This window comes from Bos javanicus, chromosome 29 (genome assembly GCF_032452875.1).
Source record: "Bos javanicus breed banteng chromosome 29, ARS-OSU_banteng_1.0, whole genome shotgun sequence".
Classification (NCBI taxonomy): domain Eukaryota; kingdom Metazoa; phylum Chordata; class Mammalia; order Artiodactyla; family Bovidae; genus Bos; species Bos javanicus.
In genome coordinates, this window is record NC_083896.1 from 13794120 (window position 1) to 13800071 (window position 5952).

The 5952-nt window shown below is 37.6% G+C and overlaps 1 non-coding gene across 1 annotated transcript; it reads left to right on the forward strand.

The window, feature by feature from the left end:
• Nucleotides 1-1105: 1105 nt before the first annotated feature.
• On the forward strand, nucleotides 1106-1177 carry TRNAC-ACA (transfer RNA cysteine (anticodon ACA)). The gene has a single exon. It is a non-coding gene; the product is annotated as a tRNA-Cys (tRNA).
• Nucleotides 1178-5952: the final 4775 nt, after the last annotated feature.

Below are 5952 nucleotides of genomic sequence, written 5' to 3' on the forward strand. Positions count from 1 at the left end.
GTTCCTGATCTTAGAGAGAAAACAATAGTCAATGACAATTAAGTATGAAAGTAGCCATAGGTTCTTGACATTTTCAAGAGTCAGATTTTGGTTTCATTAATTTTCTTGAAAGTTTTTCTGGTTTATAGTTTATTGATATTGTTAATATTTTTAATAATAACTTCTAAATTATAAGTATTTCTCTTAATTATTTCCACCCTTACTATTATTTCTTTCCTCCAACTTACTTTGAGATTGATTTGGTTAGTTTGCTAGCTTCTTGAGTAAAAGTTCAGAATATTGACTTAGGTTTTTATTTTTTTCTAACATTGGTTTAAATCTATACATTTCCATCTAAGCCTTGCTTAAAGCTTTGGCTGCAGCCTACAAACTTTGGATGTTGTGTTTTCATTTTTATTTAGTTCCGTTTTATTTTTTTAAATTTTCCTTGTGATATCTTCTTTAACTTCTGAGTTATTTAGAAGCATATTCAATTCCCAAACATTTTGGCGTTTCCTGAATTTCTGTCACTGAATTCTATATCTGAATTTCTGTCACTGATTTCTATATCAGTTTTAATGTAGTTTGAGAACATTTTTATTGTTTCCTCATTTCGGTCTTGTTAAATGTACTGAGGAAATAACTTAGCATATGGTTTATCCTAGAGAATAGTACATGTCTGCTTGGAAATAATGTGCATTCTGCTATTTTTGGGTATAGTGTTATATATTAATATAAACATTTTTCATGTAAAGTTAGCTGTTTCCTTTTTTATGTTTGTTTTATTTCATTCTTCTCTGTTCTTTTTGAACTGTATATCTTCATTTACTAACAGAGGAGTATCAAACCTCCAAGTATAATGATCATATAGTCTATTTTTCCTTTAAATTTAGTTATTAAAGTTTTGTGTATTTTGAGCCCTGTTGTTGGGCACATTTTTATTTATATTTGTTTTAACATTCTGGTATATTTGCCTTTTCACTGTGAAACATTATTCATTGTCTTTAGTAATATTTCTTGTCTTAAAATCTATTTTGTTTTGTATTTATACAGCTACTCCAGCTCTCTTTTGATTGCTGTTTTTGTGATGTATCTTTTTTACTATCATATTTAAAGTCTATGGGCTTCCCTGGTGGCTTAGTGGATAAAGCGTCTGCCCACAATGCAGGAGACCTGGGTTCGATCCCTGGGTAGGGAAGATCCCCTGGAGAAGGAAATGGCAACCCACTCTAGTACTCTTGCCTGGAAAATCCCATGGACAGAGGAGCCTGATAGGCTACAGTCCATTGGGTCGCAAAGAGTTGGACACGACATCTTTAAGTCTGAAATTTGTTTCATAGTCATGTGTTTTGTTTAGAATCTTGTAATTCCCTTGCTTTATCTATAAATGTCTGAAAAGTAAAAGTGAAAGTCTCTTGGTAGCGACAGACTCTTTGTGACCCCATGGACTATACAGTCCATGAAATTCTCCAGGCCAGAATACTGGTTGAGCAGCCTTTCCCTTCTCCTGCGGATCTTCCCAACCCAGGGATCGAACCCAGGTCTCCTGCATTGCAGGCGGATTCTTTACCAACTGAGCTATGAAGAAAGACACCCCTATAAAAGTCTCCTTTCACCCGTACGTGACATAATAATTGTTATGTTAGGAGTTACACCTTCCTTTTGTTTTCCATATATGTGTGTGTTTTATTTTTTGAGGAGGTAGATTTCTCTGGTTTTCTTTTTGATTTTCTTTTCAATCAATATTTTTAATATGCTATTTTAATTTTTCTGTTGAATTTTTAACTATTATGATAGGTATGAAAATATGCGTATTATGTATCTTCACATTCTAATTCAAATTAATACTGGCTTGATTCTGATAAAAATGTAGCTACAGTTCTCATATGCATGTGTGCTGAGTCGCTTCGGTAGTGTCTGACTCTTTGTGACCCTATGGACTGTAGCCCGCCAGGCTCCTCTGTCCATGGGATTCTCCAGGCAGGAATACTGGGGTGGGTTGCCTTGCCCTCCTCCAGGGGATCTTCTTTACCCAGGAATCAAACCCGGCTCTTTTATGTCTCCTGTATTGGCAGGCAGGTTCTGTACCACTTGTACCTCCTGGGAAGCCAACTTTTCTCATATAAGTTTTGCTTTTTCCCTTTGTACTGTTTCACATATATTTCATATATATGTTATAAATGCAAGTATGGAATTTTATAATTATATTTTTAAAGGATTTAAGAAATGAGGAAAGTATCTAAGTGTATTTTATATTAATCTATATATTTATCATTTCCACTATTCTCCATTCTCTTTTGTTCACCCTGCTTATGATCTGCTATGATTTCCTTTAAACTTAAAGGTCTTCCTTTAGTGTTTCTCATAGGAAAATTCTGCTAAGTAAAATTCTCCGAGTTTCTGCTCATCTAGGAATATTTTTATTTCATCTGTTCTTCAAAATGACAGTATTAGTAGATATACTAATTATTATAGTATACCAGGTGATTAGTTGGCAATATTGTGCTTCATTTTGTATGCCCTTTCTGTTTGTATGACATTCTGCTGTCTCTGGCTTCCATTATTTTAATAAGAATTCTGCCATTAATTGGGGACTTCCCTGGTGGCTCAGCAGTATAGAATCTACCTGCAATGCAGGAGACACAGGTTTGATCCCTGGGTCAGGCAATGCAGGAGACACAGGTTTGATCCCTGGGTCAGGAAGATTGCCTAGAGAAGGAAATGGCAACCCACTCCAGTGTTCTTGCCTGGGAAATCCCTGGACAGAGGAGACTGGCACACTACAGTCCATGAGGTCACAGAAGAGCTGGACAGGACTTAGTGACTGAACAACAGTGCCATCCTGCTGTCTCTGACTTTCATTAAATTGATGAGAATTCTGCCATTAATTTTATTGCTATGCATGTTTTATATGATAAACCATTTTGTTTTTGCTGTTTTCAAGATTTTTCTCTTCAGCTTTGCTTTTTCAGCCTGTGAGCGATTTCACAGGAGTTTCTATCATTCCTGCAGTGGTACAGCTTTTCCTTTTCCCCCTAATACCTTCCATGGATCCTGAATTTCCCATCTATTTTTTTGAAATAGAGTTACCTTCCAATGAGGTTGTCTTTATAGGGAATATAATGTGATACAACGTTAGGGACAAGGAGATAGAAATCTTTTCATATATAATTTTAAAGGACAAACTTTTTCATGACCAAACAAATTAGATGCAAATAAATGTTTTGTTTTCTTTTCTAGACAGCTGACAATCCCACCTGTAATGCCCCTTCTGCCAAAGTCTTTCCTATCTGGATTAAATATTTATTTATGTAGAGGAAACATTTGCTTTATTTTGTCTTTCCCATTATCATTCTTCTCTAATTTATAAAACATGCTCCCATTATTTATATGGGAGTTAGGTGTTAGTAGTACCTTGATGCGGAGAAGGCAATGGCAACCACTCCAGTACTCTTGCCTGGAAAATCCCATGGACAGAGGAGCCTGGTGGGCTGCAGTCCATGGGGTTGCATAGAGTCGGACGCGACTGAGCGACTTCACTTTCACTTTTCACTTTCATGCATTTGAGAAGGAAATGGCAACCCACTCCAGTGTTCTTGCCTGGAGAATCCCAGGGATGGGGGAGCCTGGTGGGCTGCCGTCAATGGGGTCGCACAGAGTTGGATACGACTGAAGTGCCTTAGCAGCAGCAGCAGCAGTACCTTGATGAGGAAAGCATCCACCATATCAAGTACAGGCCTTCCAGTGAATCCTGAAATCAGTGCTTGTTGGACTCTGATGATTCTACTGTAGGAATTTTATCTGCTGTGCTGAGACTTAGAAAACTGCTGTTCTAACCTCCAAGAAAGAGATTAGTGTGGTATTTGGGCTGGCAAGTTTCTCAGAGATTATACTATCTAATTCTCAATATTTTATTTTTGCGTTTGCTTATGTGTTTGGCTGTGTCCGTTCTCAGTTGCAGCATGTGGGATCTTTGCCTCAGGCAGGATCTTTTTGTTGTGGTGCGGACTCTCTAGTGTGGCACAGGGGCTCCAGCGCGTGGGCTGACTATTTATGCATGTGGACTCAGTTGCCCCCTTCCCACTGCCTCATGTAGAATCTTAGTTCCCTGGCCAGGTATCGAGCCCGCATCCCCTGCAATGTAAGGTAGATTCTTAACCACTGGACTACCAGGGAAGTCCCTAAATCTCATCATTTTATAAATGGGGAAACTGAGGCTTAAAGAGGCTGAGTGACTGGAGTAACTAAAGATTAGAACTAGAGCAACAACGGGGGCTTCCCTGGTGGCTCAGATGGTAAAGAATCCACTTCCAATATGGGAGACCTGGGTTCAATCCCTGGATTGGGAAGATCCTCTGGAGGAGGGCATGGCAACCCACTCAAGTATTCTTGCCTGGAGAATCCCCTTGGACAGAGGAGCCTGGCAGGCTACAGTCCATGGGCTCACAAAGAGTCGGACACGACTGAGCGACTAAGCACAGCATGAGCAACAACCAAATCTTCTAAATAAATGATTGAATATTTATTGTGTATTGAGCATTAAACTAGGCACTAAGGTTTACAGAACTGAGTGTGAGACTGAGCTTTGTCCAATGCAGTTTAAGATCTTGAGGGTGGAAAAATATAAAATGATGTTTGTAACGTATTATGTGATGTACTTACTTTAAAATCATAGAGTCAGAAAGATGAATTATAAAGGCTGGTCACTTAGCCTCTGATACTCATTTTCTTATCTGTTATGTGAGGGTAGTATTACTTATCTTAGATTTGTTATGCTACTCAATGTAGTAATTCAGTTAAAAGTTCCTTAAAAATGGTAAAGTTTAGTAAAATGTAAATGATTATTATTCCTATGTTTTACTTATTAATCAAGCACACACATAATCATAACTATACTGCTTTATCTGGGTTTCACACAATGTAGGAACAGGTAGATATAAAAAGAGGTGCTACACAATTTTTATAGGTTCCTTTGGATGGCTGTATTAGAAGATTAATTGATAAAATCCAATCACAGTTAAAAGATTTTATTTGCAAAAGTTCTTTCCTGTTAAATAAACAGAGAAATAGCTAATTCTTCTTTATTGAAAATCTTTCTTTCATTTACTCAGCTTAATTAAATCTCATCATATTTCTGTGTCCCGTCTAAAGAATGATTTTTAGCAATTAGTAGTTTTTTAATAATAAAAATTCTCCTAAGGGAATATATCAAATCATGTGCAGCCTAATAAATCGACATAATCTCTCAAAGAACAGGATTTAGATGTAGCCATGTTGAGAAGAGAGGTTCTGCTGTAACTTGACTTCAGGAAATGACAAAATTTAGCAAAATAGGAGCCTATGAATAGTAAAAGGGAAAAAGAGACCATGGGACAGGCACAGGGACTGGTTAAGGAGATAATTTGTTTATGTCAGAGTATGTCCCGGTTTATAATAGTAGCTTTTATTGTGTTCCCATTATACAGCTATTTGAAAAGTGAAGTCACTCAATCATGTCTGATTCTTTGCAACCCCATGGACTGTAGCCTACCAGGCTCCTCCATCCATGGGATTTTCCAAGCAAGAATACTAGAGTGGGTTGCCATTTCCTTCTCCAGGGGATCTCCCTGACCCAGGGATTGAACCCAGGTCTCCGGCATTGCAGGCAGATGCTTTACTGTCTGAACCACCAGGGAAGCCCTTATACAGATATATTATATAATAATAGACTCATTGATCTCAAATATGATTTATAGAAGTGACACAGAGCAAGAACCTGCATTCAGAAGGGCAGGGGAAGCATCTATGTTGTCCAGAGATTTCCATAGACTATCTCATCTGAGTTTAGAAAGTAGGAATTATCATCTTTGTTTATAGATAGAAAAACAAAGCCTCCGAGGGATTAGGTAATTTTCCAAAGATAGCGTATAAGTAGCTCTGGGATTCAAATTCAGATTTATCCAAAGCTAGAGTCTTCTTCTACGCACATTACTT